Genomic DNA, 16,588 nt, shown 5'->3' on the forward strand with positions numbered 1-16,588 from the left:
TAGGCATGTGTGAGCCTATTGTGTTCACAGGGTTTTTGTTGATGTCTATTATTTTGTTGTTATTTTTACTTGAGGACACATTGCCTTGTGAGGCCTTAACAGCACAGACACCTTTTTAAAGCTTTTAAAAGATGGTAGGATATATGCTTTGGATCATGTTTTGTTTCATCCTGGGATTTCTTATGTTCCTTTCTGATGGAAAAACTACACAGGCCACTACTGGAAAGCTCCTTAAGTGATATGACTTTTCCAAGGTCTGCTGTCACATCATTTAGTTGGCTTTCTGTTTTCTCCAGTCAACGTCACTTTGGCAAATGAGCAGACTTAGAGAGCCCCGGTGCCATGTAGATTTCCACAATGTGTTTCCATCCCATAAGGAATTCTCTTCTCCAAAATGTTCCAGTTCTTTTTTTTGTAATGATTTTTGCATCTCCAGGCTGGGCAGGTACTTAGCACGACTTCTATTTGAAGAGACAAGGCAGGTAAAAGGCAGAAGAGAAGAAGCATTTGTTCAGAAAGTGAGGCACAGTCCAAAACAGCTTGCTCCGGGGCTCAGAGGAGCTTTCCAGCAGATGAGAGGCTTGAACCCAGGTACCTGCCCTGCAGCTTTACTGTAAAACACCTCCCTCATCCAAAGAAGCAATAAAGCGCTACAACTGTGAACTCATCATAACCTCATTTTAATGTCTGAAAAGATGACTTCTAAAGGAAAAAAGAAAAAAAAAAGCATAAATGTCTTCTTCAACCACTCATTACCCATGGACTCTGTTCCCTTCTCATATGTTAGTGAGAATTAATTTCTGCAGTTCTAATGAGAGCCCATTACTTGATGGCATAACCCCATCTCAGACATCACCACTGATCTACACCAAGTGCAGAAAATTTATTCATTAGATTTATCCCATGTTTATTAACAGCTCAGCTCGGAAAAAGAGTCAGTGACAAAAACCATCTGGAATAAACATAATGGAATACAAACAATGTAATATATTCCATCGCTCCAGCCTAATTACACTGTTTGGTGCAAATACTATCAATCCAAGTGACAATTTACAAGCCGAACACTTATTAAAAGGAAAAATGAACTGTGCTGGGAAGCACAAATCAAAGTAACTAATCAACACAGACAACACATTCGTGGGATTTAAGAGGCAAGGTATGGTAGTCTTTTATTCCTCCTTGTTTTCAATTTGGGAGACCTGCTGTGATGTTGCAGTACATTATGTATTATGTCTACTTATGCAACACTGGAGACAAGCATGTGTCTGGCTGTTGTCTTATTTTTCAATGGCTATGGCCTTCAACTTTTAAGTTGAAACACTTTTCTTGCCCTATCATGTAAGCTAGGAACAAGGTACACTGTCCTGTTGCACAGGTTTTCTTTTACAGTGCCTTCATCATTTAGGATAGAGCAAAAGGCTGGAATTCAGGAAAAAATTAGAAAAGGTTGGAATTAGCTACAAGTGATGCCAATTTGATCTAAAACATGTTCTTATTGAGTGAATTGGTTCAATAAGGGAAAAAGGAAAAAGATCTCTCCCTCCCATGCAAGCATCTGAACAACACATGGCTGCTGTCCATGATCTGTTTCAGCTTGGAAGCTGGAACTGGAATCATTAGATGCATCTGGTGTCCCCAGGGAAGCCAGAGAAAACACTGGCAGCAGTGAAGAAAAGATGGTAGAAGCCATGTGAAGCAGAAATTAGACAACCAGCCTGTCTGCATTAGAGTGTGAACTTTAAGAGCTGCTTTAGGCACCTGCATGAAAGCTGAGCCCTCAAAGACAGTGAAGTGACACAAAGCTACAACATATAACACCCTGTCAGTTTAGGGAAAATATATCCACAGTCCGGAGAATACCACCTAAGCTAACATTACAGTGAAATCAATACGAACAAATACGCACACAGCCCTGACCACATAAATGTAGTCATAACTTCCATAATTGTTAGCAAAATACTACTTACATAAACCTACACTGAAAAAATCCCTGTTAGCGCTTAGGTACTAGAGGAGTGTTTTTTTTTTTTTTTATTTTTTTTTTTTTAACTCATTCTATGGGGAAAACAGTGAGAAAATGTTACGCTGAGTGGGCCACAGATGTCAAAATACCCTGCTTCATCTGCAACTGGGAGAGCACCAGTCACCACCACCCCATGCGCAGAAGTGTCTCTCCAGACCTTCACCTTCCTTCCCTGCCCACGAGACAAAATGGAGCCAGGGTCCCTTCGCATTTTGCAAAGGGCCATTTAGCTCAAAAACATTCTGTCATGGGATTGTCTTGAAAACAATGCTCATCTCGTGAAAACAAAAGCATTTTATATTTCCCCTTCAATTGATTTATTCTGGGACAGGATCTCCTGCTCTGTATCAGGGTCTGGTACTGTTGAACATAGGTCTATGCTCAACCAGCAGTCTGATAATAAGCCAGCTTTTGTCATATCTCATGTACATGAAAAATGTCCAAAGCTGTTTCTCCACCTGCTGTTTTCAGAGAAAAATAATGTGTGACATCCATTTCTCCTTGAAGAGTTGACATCATAGATGCGGCCACAATGGGATAGTTCTTCATTTAAGAGGCAAGGTGCAATGTTAGATAAATACACTCCTGAGAATTTTTGAAATTTCAGTGATTCATAAAAGCCAAAGATTTTATTGCCAGCTAACTGTGGATCCATCTCTCCAGAGCCTTCCTGCACCATCTGTATTAGCATGCAAATCGAGGTGACATAGCTGTTGCTAACTAATTTCAAGTGTGACATTCACAGCGTAGATAGACTATTGGGATGGTCTTTGGCAACACCTTCATCCAGCCACCTCTGCACGCTCTCTGACTGATGGCATCATTCCCTTCCACAGGGAAGACGAACATGAAGACTTTTTCTCACATGCTGACTCCAGATCTATGCTTAAAGAAAAAAAAAACAGTATATTCGAGTCACCTATCAACCCCACAGGCACTGTGTTCATTTATGTTCCTGTCCTTGGCCTTAACTACTTTGCTTCAAGCAGAACCTTCCAAAACTCTCTCTCTCTCTCTCTCTCTCTTTTTTTTTTTTTTTTTTTTTTTTTTTTTGTGTGTGTGTGTGTGTGTTTTCTTTCTTTTTTTTTCTTCTTCTCCCTCCCACCCCCTTTTATTTCCCTGATTCCCACCTGGGCTATGATATTTTCAGTAATGTTCAAAAGCATATATAAATAAAAGAAGAATATTCCCCATTTGCAAATTACAGAAATAGAGTAGTATGCTGTCAATAATTATAATGATAAAATACCTTAATTTTCAGTTCATATGGATTTTTACCCTCTTGTTCTGCAACCTTTGGTGCTCACTTTTACTAGGGAATCTGAACAGTTTCCTTTCTAAACAAGGAATGGCCACAGAAACAGAGGATTTTCTTTAAGGAGCAGAACATAGGAGACATGATAGGGTCAACACAATATGCTTGCTTAATGTCTAAATCTTTAGTCTTGTAACTGGGAATTATTCTACCCTTTGGGGATGCTCAGACACTTGTGTTTTGGCGCTCTTGAATCTTGAAAGTTTTATGTAAACCTCCAGGATTCCCTAGTCTTGATTTTTTCCTCCGAGAAAGGAGACTCAGGGTACATGCTAATGCTGCTTTGCAGGTAGGTGGGCACTGAGGTAGAATAGAATAATTAAGGTTGGAAAAGACCTCCAAGATCATCTGATCCAACCATCCCCCTACCACCAATGTCACCCACTGAACCATGTCCATAAGCACCATGTGCAACCCGTAGTGATCAGGGTGTGCTGGCAGAGTCCTTGGTGTTGTAATAACGTGATGCTGAACCTGGTTCCCCGTTGTCACAAAAAATCCAAGCCAGTCGCAACCCTTTCTTGTGACTCTCTGTACTGTCATCTTTTCCCAAACATCAACCAATTGCCTTCTGTGCCGCCACAACTCTGAACTAATGATAACTGTCAAAGTCAATCTGTGGTGAATACTGATTCTTTTTCTATCAAGGGCCTTGGAGGGACAAGTTAGCTGAGGGAGTAAGCTATCTTAGGGAACTATCTATCAACAGCCCATCAAGGCAGAAACTACTTGCTGCAGCATCAGCTGATAAGCCAAAAGGGAGATGAAGTTCACAGAAAGAATTATTTTAATTACTGTGTAGTCTGCTTCACTGATATTTTAGAAAAAGCTGGAGGCAGATGTTACGTGAATGTAATCGGAGATTTCAGGAAACATCCTAAAAGCCACAGAGGAAATGTTAAAAATATAACGGAAGTAATTCCCTCTGGAATATAAGCCCAGGCAATTTCCCCCCCCCCCCCATAACTACATTTAAGATATCAAGATATCTTAAGATATTTCAGATATGTTGCTAAGTTGACTGAGCTTCAGAAATTGGCAGTCACTCAAAGACAGGCTGCGTTAGCTATCAGTCGTTTTGATAACCTAGGGATGACAGTACCTATTCCAGCAGGCTGATTTTCCTACAGGCACAAAGGCCATGAAGCCACTGCAACCCTCTGTTGCTGTGGCTTGCTTTGAGCAGCCTCCAGACCAGCCTTCCATCTGCAAACTGTGATGCCCCAGCTGCCAAGAGCTTCTTGTAGAACAACAGTACTGGTAACTCTGGGCTCTCCATCTGGATGTTTTGCTCCTTTTGGTGTCTGCTTTCATGACTGTCTTGTTTGACATTTAGGTTGGGAGCTTTCTGGCTGTCTTGGAGGACTTGTTTCTGTTTCTGACCCTATGGAAAGACTATAGGCACACAGCAGCAAGGCACGGCAACAAAAGTTGTTCTCATTACCTCTTCACAAAGAATCTATTTATTCGTGGGTGACCATGAATGGATGCATATTTCCATAATTCAGGGAAAGTACCTTATCTTTTCTGCATCTTCACAGACTTCCGGGATGATCTCAGTTTAACAGTCATTGAATCTTGCCTCAGTACTAATGTCTGTAAACCCAAAAGGTGGCATTCAGACAAATACATGTGTACTAAGGTGCTGTACCAGACTCAGACAGTGAGAGAGAGATCCCGAGAGAGATACAAGAGAAGTCTGGTACACATCAAAATGCAGTATCTTCATATCATTAATTTAGGAGAGCCTCCCTCTGAGCTATATTGCTGTAAGGTAGCAGAGCACTGTCTGGCATTTTCAAGATATTTGAGTGTTTGCAGCCTATAAACAATTAGAATTGTTAAAAAGAAAGCCCATCAATCAGCAGTTTTCACAACTCCTCATTTGTATGTAGATTTCTAACCTCATATCATCAAGTAATAGTTATCAAGGCTATGGAATAGAACTCTTCATTGTTTTCCCTATTTTATTTTTATTTTTTAAGCCCGCAGTAATGGATACTGAAGAGATCTTAACAGTTTCGAATTGGAATGAAGGGAACTGCTGTCTTTGATTAAACTGTTGGTTCTGTTAGTCCAGTGTTGTCTTGGGTAATGACCAGTGCCACCAACTTAGCAGACAACATCTGGATGAGGCAACCAGCAAGAAAAGCACAGCTAGTCAAGGCAGTAATGAAAATAGCTGTTAGCCTTGAGCAACAAACTGCAGGGGTTAGCAACCTGCACCTGTTGCTTACAAGTGGGCATACTTTGCTTATACATGTAAATGCATAGATGCTGCTCGAGTCCAAACCCTGGGCAGTTGGGACCACGAACTATGCTAGGGCATGGCGTCCCCACCAGGCCCTTTCTCCATCCCAAGACCTTTTTTCTCCAGTAAGGCTGAACTCCAGCCTCAGTACTGTAGAGCAATGAGGATGACCCGAGGTGTGTAAAGGGAAAAAATGTGTATTCTGGGACAGCCTGTCACTAGGGGTTTTACTACATGCTGGAGAAGTGAAAAAGAAGGTTCCCAGAGGGAGTGGAGAGACAGAGCATATCCTGCATCAACACGGAGCCCTTCTAGCACCCCTCCAGTACCATGAACCATCCAACAGCCCTGTTCTTTCTCAAATATGGAAGTAAAAACTCCAAAGATTGCTTGAAATGAGGCATTTCTCTTCTTTCAGGTCAGGCTGGTGCCTTCTGTACACACTAACTTGATGAAATAACATATCTTGTGCCATTATAATTAATAAAGCCTTTGATAAACTATGCAATAATCCATCCTTAAGATCAACTAATTCAAATTTAAACAGTGTTCTCACATGTCACAGGCTGCCTTAAGAGATTTCTTTGGAAAACAAACTGTTCAAATCTGAAAGTTAGGTGGAGAGGGAAAAAAGAACCATATATTTTTAGAGACATAAATGAATATCCAATAGCAAAATATTTGGATTAAATCAGTTTATCTGTCTTCTTTTTCTTGAAAGAAAATGAAAGTTATGTTCTTATTTAAGATTAATTCTTTCAATTTGTATTACCAAATTTATTCCTGGTCTAAGATCTTATGCTCTTAGACTCCCTACACATCAAATTTCATACCTCTTGAAAAATGAAATTTTAGTATAAGAAAGATTAAAAGATTTCTTCTCCGTTATTTTCATAGGCACTGCATTATTTTCTCTGGGAAATTTCACAAGAGGAAGATTTCAGCCTGCTCACAGTATACATTAAAGCAAGAACGCAATTCACAACCAGGGCAGCTCCTTCAACTCTTCTTGTTGCTCGTTTACTTTGACTGAGCTCACATCAGACTGGTGTATTTCACAGTTGGTTTGTAACTTGAAAACACGAGCTGAGTAATAGGGTGAGAATATCTCCCAACAAAAAATTCTGAAGAACATGTGGTTTATTGGTTTGCAAGCGAGGAAGTGACATCAAGCATCCAGACATGGATACTTTTCATTTAATGCATCAGTTCTGCATAGTTAGAGAGAGTACATTCCTCCCCATAAAACATACACAACAAAGTACTTAAAGATGTTCAAATTCAAAGCCATAACCATCTGCTTATCGCAAACATCTGTTGCTTCAAAGCAAAGGACTATATGAAAGGTTCAGAAAGCTTTAGAGCTAAAAAGATGCGTTTGCCAAGAGACTAATGGAACACATGAATATACATAAATTCCAAAAATATAACAAACTGCTATTTTCTCCCTGGAGTGCGGTTACACCAGCTAGTTATGTGAGAGTTGAGTTGCAAAGAAAATGAAAGAGTTGCCTCAGATCTCAATTACATTTTTTGTCCCTCTCCAAACACTCTTGAAAAGCAACATCTCCCTCCTCCATCAGCAGAGGTGTCTGGCTTTCACACTGAACCCCGCGTCTTTGAGGAACTCCTGCCAGTGCACCTTCCAAACATGACTGTTTCCAGCCTGCAGCCTTCTCTCTGCGGAGCCTTTCCCCGTTTGCACTCAGGGAGGTGGCAGCCCTATTTCTCTGGGAGCAGCTCCACAGCGCTGCGTGTGTATTAATTTCCTCACTATTTCAGCATCCAGGTCTGACTGCCTGGCTGAAGTCCAGGGGAGTCTTCCCTTTGCATCTCCCTTGATGCTGAGTGCCACTTTCCCCATGTGGCCCTTCCATTTCTGTGAAAACTAAGGTCAGCTGGAGGGCTGGGAGCAGCAGCAAGCTCTTTGGGACAGCGACTGTGCTCCTCTGAGCACCTGGGGTGATTATGGTGGCATATCTGCAATAAATAAAGTTGATATTGCCCTGTGGGTTTGTGCCTTCTGTGAGGGTTTGTGTGCAGAGTTGTGTGGGTCTGGAGGGAATTACCTGCTACAAGCTACTGGGAGCTAGGAAAAAGTATGAACCAAATAGCAGATGCAATGTCAGAGGGCTAAGGTACTTTTGGAAGGGCCACAAGGAATGTGAGGGGCTAGGAGCTCTCTGAGCAGAAGGATAGTGGGAGCCCTGAGTACATGCAGGTGGACCCATTACATTTCTCACTCAGGATAATACCAGCTGTACCCTGGTCAGTGGAGCTAATCAATCTTTCTTGGCACAAAATCCAGTTTTCTTTCACTTAACACACCACCAGCAAGTGGGCAGCCATCAAAGGGGCAGGGACTAAAAGCCACAGACTACAAGAGAAATCTGGGATTTCATTACCTGTCTCTTCTGATGCCAATGCATACATGAACTGAATAGAGAACAAGGAAATACTTCATGATCTTAAATCACACAGTGAAGATCAGGGAAAGCTGATCCATCCCCTGCAGTAAAATCCAAACAATCATACATAAAATGATTCACTTAAATATCAGCAATTTTTATAATTTTTATAAATTTTTATAAATGCATTTTTATAAAACAATTAAAATATTTCTAGTATCAGTTAATGTTCCCACTAACCATCACATAATCTGTGACCTCTTAAGCCTCACAGGAGAGGATATAAAGTCCTACAAGACCACAAGCTTGCCATGGGGGTTACACACCACGTTTGGGTTTACTGACGCTGCTTCATAAACTAGCATTGTGCTCATTGATTTCCTTTGCACAGGTTTTGCATTTTGCTGCCAGCTTCCCATTGTTCTTGAAATAACTGTGACAAGAACTGTAAAAAAACAGACTGTTTTCCATGCTGATCATAAACGGAGAACAGCAATTGTCAGCGATCATAAAAGCAAGCACAGCCTGCCCGAGCCACTTACAGATCCTGCTTCTCACTCTACTCAGAGCAAAACATTTCTAGAAAGATAAGTTAGTAATTTATTGTGCCTGCATGCATGCATTATTCAGAAGAACACGGCAAGATAAAACAACACTACTAGTATAAGGAAACTCAGCTGAAGTTCAGATCATCTAAGAGTTTTTATGAGGCAAGAGACTACATAAAGTTTGCTTCTGCAAAGTAAAGCCCTTTACTTACATGACTTGCAAGAGCTTCCAGCAGCTGGAGTCTGAATTACAGTGCATGCAGATATTGTGCTCTGCAGAAAGCCCCCTAACTTCGGCACTGGACACAACACTGGTGCTTCTTATTGATAAATAGTTTCCTGATTTTTCCTTTAAAAATATTCTCCAATACTTTTGTATCAGTGGTGCACACTGACAGTAGACTGCAAAGCCTTTCTGTTGTTACTGAAGAAAGAGTTCCCTCTCAGCTGAATCCAAAGGGGAAAAAAAAAAAGGAGTCCTTGACCTCGACAACTAGAATAAATCTACTATATCTGTTGGCTCTTTTCTGAATGCATACTTGAGCAGTAACATAAGAGCGAACAATCTGAGTGCAGAACTGTGGCATGTCATGTTATATACCGGTAGGGTGTGTGAACAATGCGTCTAGCAGAGGCACAGCAAAATGAAAACGCAACGCATGTTTTCAGCTTTTATTTTGCTCACATCTTTTAAAAATAAAAGAAGGATGACAGGCTTTTCTATTTCTTTTCACAACTCCCAAGTGGCAGCACTTTCAGTTCTGTCCCTTCCACTTAGGTTCATTGCATTCCAAATTAGGTTATTGCTGACTTTCTATTTCAAACCTTGATTTTCTGAGAATCTCTGTATCTCAGCCAGAAAATATAACCCAAAATAAAGTTTATAATTTACGACATCATAAGTGCACTGAATTGTTTGAAAGAAAAGTGAGGTTTTTTTTTTTTTTTTTTTCAGATTTTTTTCTCCTTTGAAAGATCTGTTTACTTCATTTTTTTTCTCCCTTTCGTTCATTCGAATTAAAATGATTGAACTTCATAAAGTAACAAGCATAACTTTTTGAACAAGTTCTCAGTAAAACAAATAGATGAATAAGAAAAGATAATGATGTAGCTTAAAAGAGGCAAATGCAAGGCTTCAGCTAAAAAGTGTCACCCTGTTCCATTGTAAAATTATATTTACAAAAATAAAGACATTATTTTAAACATAGTCATTCAATTCCCAGACAATGAGGACAGACGTTCTATGGAGAGGATGAAAAAAACAGTGTTTTAGGCATAATAAAAGGAGTTGCAAAAAGATAAGAAGGGAAGAAAATCTATGTCCTCATCTATTCTGTTGTATTCTGTTGCAAATGAGGGAAAAAAAGAAACAAACTTGTAGTCTAAAATAAAACTTCAAGATATTGTAAATGCCAAATTCCTGTTTTTATGAAATGTAAGGATAATAAATGATCTCAAAACTTTTAATTTGCATTTCTTGCTTAAGACAAAGATTTTGAATGAAAAATGACTTTTTTTTTTTTTTTTTTTTTTTCTAGTGTGTCATGCTTTTTATATGTCCGTGGACTAGAGGAAGCCCCTACACATCTTAAATTAGCGTTATAAAGGTTTTTCTTGAACCTCAGATGTGGGTTGGACTTTTGTTGTTGGTGGTGATTTATTTTTTTCAACTTTATTAAGACACCAAAACACATGTACAACTTTACAGTTGTTTATTGGTAAATAAAATCTCTCACAGCTGTAGCTGACTAGTAGCAGAGATATATTGTGTCGATTGAAACATCAGTTTTAGTTTAGTTTCCATTTATATCCACTTCCTTTGTCAAATACTGATACCTTAAATATACAATACATTAATTTCAACTCTTATTTTGAACTTCTGCCTTTTCACCCTTTCCCTTCTCCACCTATGTTCTCAAAATATAAGGTATTATCAAACAATATATGTATTGTTTGTATATCTCAGCTTGGTCATGGTATGCTACCAAGGATCTGCAATATCTGGGTTGGAGCTAGAAGAGTATTCACTCATTTCATTATTTGTCATGTGCTCGTGAACCCATGTCTCTACAGGACATTGTCAACTACCATGATAAACCTCTTTTGTCTCTGCTAAGCTGTCAGCAAGCATTTATTTTCTCCACTTTTCCCAGCAAAACTTGTCTATTTTTAGAAAATAGCTGGGATTTCTATTTTTTTTTTTTTAACATGGTTTTATGATGCAGAGGTTTTGTAAGGACAATGCTTTGCACACAGGACTGCTCACACATACCCAGGTTGCAGAAGGCAGCCCCATGAGTGAAGCATGTTGGGACACCATCCAGCTTTCTGCCTGTAATTACAAGAGGCTAAACTTCAAAACCTGCTTGCGAGCTATTTGTGAAGTCTTTTGAGATAAGCAGAATATACACCTAACTTTTCAGAACCAAAGCTTGTGTTCATAATGATGTTTTCAGTTCACACCGCAAATTTGACTGTAAGCTAATTATCCTCAGGCATGTTTCTGCTTCTGACCCTTGTATTGGGTTTACATGGTAAGGTTTTGGTAGCGGGGGACTACAGGGGTGGCCTCTGTGAGAAAAGTCTAGGAGCTGCCCCATGTTAGATAAAGGACAATTTTAGCCAGCTCCAAAGGGACCTGCTGCTGGCCAGAGACAAGCCAATAAGCAATGCTGTTTGTGCCTCTGTATTTAAGCAAAGGGAAAAAGGCTGCTATGACACAGCAGCTGGGAGAGTGAGGAGTGCGAACCAACCCTGCAGCCCCCAAGGTCAGCACAGTAGGATGGCAGGAGGTGCTCCAGGCAGGCAGCAGCAGTTTCCCTGTGGCTTGTGGAGAGGCCCCTGGTGGAGCAGGCTGTCCCCCTGCAGCCCATGGGTCCCACATGGAGCAGATCTCCACACTGCAGCCCGTGGAGCAGCCCCCGGTGGAGCAGGTGGATGTGGCCTGGAGGAGGCTGCGGCCCATGGAGAGCCCCCGCAGGAGCAGGCCCTGGGCCGGAGCTGCAGCCTGTGGAGAGGAGCCCATGCAGGAGCAGGGTGTCTGGGGGGAGCTGCCGCCCGTGGGGGACCCGTGCTGGAGCAGCTTGTTCCATGGGATGGACCCCATTGTACAGACCCATGGAGCAGTTCTTGAGGTAGCCTGTGGGAAGCCCCCACAGGATCAGTTTGGGAAGGACGGCATCCCATGGGAGGAACCCCTTGTGGAGCAGGGGCAGAGAGTGACTGTGAAGGAGCGGTGGAGACGAGGCATCATTGACTGACCACAGTCCACATTTCCTGTTCCCCTGTGCCGCTCAGGGGGAGGAGGTGGAAGAGGGTGGATTTGGGGACAGTGCTTTTAGTTTGCTTTTAGTTTGTCACTTTCTCTAGCTTGTTAGCAATAGGTAATAAATTACATTAATCTCCCTATGCTGAGTCTCTTTTGCTTGTGACAATAATTATCGAGTGATCTCCCTGTCCTTATCTCACCCCTTGAGCCCTTTATATCGTATTTTCTCCCCCTTTCCCTTTGAGGAGGGGGAGTGGCAGAATGGTTGTGGTGGAGCTCAGCTGCCCAGCTGAGTAAAACCACCACAGCCCTGTGACCTGGCATTGCCCAGAGGACATGGCAAGCCATCAGGCAGTGCACTTGCAGCAATACATGCAGAGGCTGTAGCATTTCTCCAAGGCCACCAGCCCATTCCAGCCATAACACAACCGTGTAAGCTGAGGGAGTGTCAGGGCATCATGTTTTACTGCAGCCACGTGCAATTGTGTCTCACAGCTGGAGAGAGCAGCAGCCTCCGTGTGCTGTTCCCTCAATGAAAATGTCATCTGTTTTACAGCATATTGTATATGCATTCACAGACATGGATTTGTATAGGAGTTAGGAAAACAGTTTACAAACTAAGGGCCACAGTTATAATTGCAGTTGTAATATGAAATGTGAAACTGGAAGCTTGGCCAAGATCTCAGAAGTATTTGGTAATGAGTACAGAAATGTCTGAGACTTGTCAGGTGAAAGCTATGTCATGATGCCCCACATCAAACAGTTAAGAAATCACTTTTTTTTTTTTTTTTTTTTTCCTGGTGTAACTGTAAAACCTTATATGTAAATTGAAGACCTATGTTGCCCATTCATTTTTTGAACACTCCTCAGAAGACTGAGTGGGCTGGTCAGCCTGCAGGCTCGGAGAGCTGCTCTGCTTTTGAGGAAAGGGCAAGAGAGGTGGGACTGCTCACCTGTAGAAGAGAAAGCTCAGTGGGGATCTCATCAATGTCTATAAAGGAGGAAGATACAAAGATGTTGGAGCCAGGCTCTTTTCAGTGGTGCCCAGTGACAGGACCAGAGACAATGGGCACAAACATGAACACAGAAGGTTCCTCCTGAACATCAAGAAGCACTTCTCTACTGTGCTGGTGAGTCAGCACTGACACCGGTTGCCCCTAGAGGCTGTGGAATCTCCATCATTGGAGATATTCAAAAACCAGCTGGATGTGGCTTGGGCAACCTGCTTCAGGCCCCACAGTGGCTCTGCTTCAGCAGTGGAGATGGCCCAGATGACCACCAGAGGTTCCTTCCAACCTCAGCCATTCTGTGATTATGTCCAATGTCACTTCATGACATTTTGAAGAAGTCCACATCTGGCTACTTAGTGAGAGATGCAATGTGTGCAATCTATGGGAACCACTAGGCTCAGTTGCACTACTGCGTGTAAAGGCTGGGCCAGAAGGACTGAAATGCTGCGCTGATTCATGTAAGACAACATGGAAGGTAAATATGAACTAAAGAACTTATTTCCCAATGCAGTAAACTTTCATTACCTGTAGATGTTCATCTGGAGATGTACTGTGCCATTGATTCAGAGTTGCATCGGCTCCTTGGAGGTATAGTGCTACCTAAAGGTGTTTACATGTTTTTTAGGATCAGTCTGGGGCCACGTGTACTTTTTGTGGAAACACTGAGCTGCACTGCATCAGTTCAGTCCATCATGACTTGGTTGGTCTGTCTCTGATGGAGATAGGCTCTCTCCTGCAAGGCTACCTTAAGGGTGCACACTATGGTCTCCAGTGCTTCAAGAGGATATATTTGCTAAGGTACAGCACTAGTACAGAATCAGACAAGTAGTTTTGGTTGGAAGAGACCTTTGTAGTTCACCAAATTCAATGTCTGCTCAAACCAGGTTTAATCAAATCAGGTTGCTCAAAGCCACCTCCAGAGATGGAGAATCCACACTCCCTATGGGCAACTAGTTCCAATATTTGGTCACCTTCATGGTAAAAACAAACAAAACCAACAAAATCCCACCTGCTTAGAACTATTGAGAATTTCCTTTGTTTCAGTTTGTGCCTGCATGCTAAGACACACAGCTGGTGGTGAGTCTGCAATACCCGCCTCAGGTCCAACAGATTTGCCTCTGGTCCAGAGCTAAAAAGCTCAAACAGCCCTTCACTGACTTCAGCTGGCAAATGTCTTTGCAGTATGTGCGCCATACCTCTGTTATTCAGGGTTTTCAGTTCCGTGCAGCACACCTGACCCACATTACCCCTGAGATCAAGGAGCTGGCTCAATGATTATGATTCAGGGGATTTTGCTCACCTTATTACAGGTAATCACAAACTCTAGTTCTGATCACAAAATCATTTGATTATACCTATCTGCCATGGAAGACAAAAAATAATACCTTATTTTACAGATGTGAACAGGGGCGCAAAGGCAACATTATTTGCCAGAGATCACACAGTCAGTGCAGAGCAAGAAAGAGTAAAAGTATTCATCTCTCCAGACTTGCATCCTACCTGCTGGACTCTCCTCTCTGTTCATGTCTTAAATTTAGAAGCTAGAGAAAGGCTGTAAGCCAGCCTGCTATTATGGAGCATTTTCTGAGGGAAGGGTCAAAGAAACACAGCACTTGTAAGATGCCAGCTATGTAATGGGTTCCAGTGCTGAAGCTGAAAGTGGGAGAAAATTAAAAAGTGCTAATGCTGCTGCTGTACATGTGGTGGGCAGCTGCACTACGCATCATCAAATAAGTGATTCTCCTTAAAACACAGCCCTTCTGACAATCTGGAATGGAATCCAAATTAATAAAAGCTGGTTTTGAAAACCATGATGTCTACTGCTGTCAGTGAGAATTCATATTATAATGATCAAAAACTATATGAAGGTGAGTATTGCTGTAACTTGTTTAAATTGCAAGCCTGGAAAAATATACTGAAGACATCTGGAATCGATTTCTGTTTTGAAATTCAGTTCATACATAAGGAGGGCTTGTGAAGAACTGAAAGACAAGGTAGTCTTGTCTTGAAAGACATGAACTAAAATAAAAGCATTTAAATAAGTGCTTTATATGCATGTTCCTCTCACTTCAATCTCACATCTTGCTTTTGGCAAATAACACTGTCTACGGATGGTTCCCTCTAATACATAAATAAATGAAATGCAGATAGGCAACAATATATTACTTCTGGGGAAAATATATATGTATTTATATAGTGGGGGGTTCTGATCTATGCTAGACATGTTCTGCTTCCTGCAGCTATCCAGTTAAGCTTCTTTGCAACCCATATGTGGAAGTCCCATACTACCACCCCCTGTCTTCAGAACTGTGCTGCATGCATGCTCAGAGTTGCCAAGCCAGCAAAATCAGGACTGCAGCTATTTCTCAGTTAAGGTGAGATGCTAATGCCACTCATTCACTTGGTCTCAGCTAGTATATGAACTAGTGAATAATGGGCAAGAACTCAGGAACTGCAAGTTCCTGTTGAGGCTTCAAATTACACATTGAAAAGGAAGAATTTTGGCATCTACTTTTTAAAACCTCTAGTGTACACTATCTTGTGCATACAGCTTCTCAGTCTGGAAACCTGAATGGTCAGATCTTGAGCTGACATATATTGGTACAGCTGCATAGATTGCAAAGGCAGCATAATTAATTTATACCAGCTGAAGTTCTGGCTCAAAAATATGTAGAAGCATATATATAGTCCCTTCCTGGTCACATGGGTGCCACACAAGGAAGACTCAGAACCTGACAGCTACCATGGCTTTATTGCCACAACAAAGCTCATCCTCAGGGCTTTTACCAGACCCCGTGGGGGCTGAACATTTGTTTTTGGATGCTTTGCTGAGTATATAGTCTTGGAACATAAACAACATATGCCATTAAAACCTATCAGAAGCAAATCTTGAGCATGTACAAATGCCCTGAACTTGCATGTCAGGAACTGTGTGATCTTCCATCCAGTGGTCTGAAAGGATTCTGCAATAAATTGCCTTGCCTTTTAGAGGTCTGAAAACATGGATAAAGACTGTGGATGCTTGAAGGCAAAGAGAGTCTCACTCTTTCATTGTGGTGTATCTTCACCCAAAAGCAAAATTCATTTTAAATACTGCTACTTCATCAGAGGCTATTTTAGACCAAATGGTTAGACAAATCTAAGAGAAATGTTCCTTTATTGCTATGAGCTGAAACCAGTCTCCTTTCTATAAGCATGAGACATTCTTACACAAAGGTATTCCTGGCCATCCCCTCATAAGTACAGCATGAAGAAAGGCACCTCTTTAGCTATGTAGGGAAGAAGACACTTAGAGTGTATAGCAGCATTTGACATGCAGCCCAGTTTGCAGGAAATAAAGGACTACATTGCTAGTACAAACTAATGTAATGACATATGGCTTCTCCATTTGGGAAAATGCTGCAAAACTGAAAAGCAGATTGCAGCTTTTCAGAATAAACTGGTGCTGGAGCTCTCATTAATGTAACTTTAAACTGCTTGAGCAGCACAGACTTGTCGGGATTGAGTTAATTTTTTTTTTTTACTTGTTTAGTCCAAAAATAGAATTGCTTCAGCTCCATGCAAGCTCAATGTTGCTACAATTGTCTTCAGTAATCCTCTCAAACCCACTGTTTTCCCAGATCACTTTATGGATATTGTCTATGGGAGGGAAGGGAGTGTAGTAGCTGGAGCAGAGTGCTGAGGGATCTGATTCCTGTTCTTAGCTCCACAGTTGGCTCCGTTTTCCTTCTGTTATTCTTATAGTCTCCTTCACTCTTCTGTTTA

The 16,588-nt window shown here is 41.5% G+C and overlaps 1 protein-coding gene across 3 annotated transcripts in view; it reads right to left on the reverse strand.

Moving 5' to 3' along the window:
- C1QTNF7 (C1q and TNF related 7) overlaps positions 1-16,588 on the reverse strand; it is a 50,284-nt gene that overhangs the window by 25,032 nt on the left and 8,664 nt on the right. The window contains exon 1 of one of the 3 annotated variants that reach the window (XM_082759400.1): positions 8,758-8,907. The exons of 1 other annotated variant lie outside the window; for it this stretch is intronic. The gene's annotated coding sequence lies outside the window, so the exon portion shown is untranslated. Of the gene's footprint in view, positions 1-7,994; positions 8,076-8,757; positions 8,908-16,588 lie in introns of those variants that run through there. One more of the 3 variants, XM_082759401.1, reaches the window with a different exon arrangement.

This window comes from Aythya marila (genome assembly GCF_965140915.1).
Source record: "Aythya marila genome assembly, chromosome: 4".
Taxonomy (NCBI): domain Eukaryota; kingdom Metazoa; phylum Chordata; class Aves; order Anseriformes; family Anatidae; genus Aythya; species Aythya marila.